The sequence below is a fragment of the Bemisia tabaci genome, chromosome 10 (assembly GCF_918797505.1).
Source record: "Bemisia tabaci chromosome 10, PGI_BMITA_v3".
Taxonomy (NCBI): Eukaryota; Metazoa; Arthropoda; class Insecta; order Hemiptera; family Aleyrodidae; genus Bemisia; species Bemisia tabaci.
Window position 1 is genome coordinate 32282327 of NC_092802.1, and position 1161 is coordinate 32283487.

Here is a 1161-nt window from a genome sequence, read left to right on the forward strand (position 1 = left end):
CAGAATCTTTACACCCCATAAGCTCCTTGGCCACACATCCGGATATCTTTTCGATGTTATTGACACAGAATATTACTGGATGCCAGAGGTACCAAATAGGCAAGATACCAGCAAAGAGATAGTTGTCCGTGCGTGGGAAAATGAAAAATCTAATGTAGTTGCGATAAACATTGATCCGCCGTGATTTTTCCGAGAGTCGCTACCCAAACACTGGAACGTCAACAACTGCTCACCAACTGATGTAAACAACTGCGTTCGATTGATAACAACATTGCATTCGACCAACTGATATTTCAAAATATTTCGTTGGTATATCACAAGGGGGTATAGCTCAGTGGTAGAGCATTCGACTGCAGATCGAGAGGTCCCCGGTTCAAACCCGGGTGCCCCCTAATTTTTGACTCGACAATTGGAAGTACAATAGAGACACATGGTGAAACTCTGGAGTGGCAGGCTTCCAAAGGAATCACGTTTTAGGCCGGGTTAACTCAAAAAAGGAAAAATCCTACAGGTGTAAAATTTCAGAAAAGTTTACCCCTCGAGGAAAATACTATACATATTGTATATAGATACTATACATATAGTATATAGATACTATACATATAGTATATCGATGGCCAAAGTGCAAAACCACGTACCTCCATTGAGGTGTTTGCAAATTTCCACTCCTGCTCGATTTTCTGAAGAGAAACAAGACAACTTCAAAAATTGAATTCAATGCAAAATATTTTGCTTATAAAGAAAAAAAACCAAGGAAGTTTTCAAGATATTACGTAGACTAGTTTTCCAAAGAAATGATAAAGTATGGCAGGAAGTCTACAACGTTGCAAAAGGAGATACGTGTTTCGCTTTTTGGCCATGGATATAAGACAAATTCAGGAAAATTGTATCCTAAGGTGGGAACTTAAATTGCTTCGGCGAAGAAACCCAATTGGGGTCAAAAGGGTCAATTTTCATTTTTTAATGCTTGACCTAACTTTAAAAAAAAAAAAAAAAATACGTAGAACACATAATGGACACTATTAATTAATTAGAACCTAGCTTGACTACATTACACGATTCCCAAATTCAGTGTAGACGAGCAAATTTAATTCACAGCGAAAATTTTGCGAGTCCCTTCTCAAGAAAATTCCAATCAACGTATGAGTAGATACAATGAGC

General features: G+C 37.8%; 1 non-coding gene across 1 annotated transcript; it reads left to right on the plus strand.

The window, feature by feature from the left end:
• Positions 1 to 320: 320 nt before the first annotated feature.
• TRNAC-GCA (transfer RNA cysteine (anticodon GCA)) lies at positions 321 to 392 on the plus strand. The gene has a single exon. It is a non-coding gene; the product is annotated as a tRNA-Cys (tRNA).
• Positions 393 to 1161: the final 769 nt, after the last annotated feature.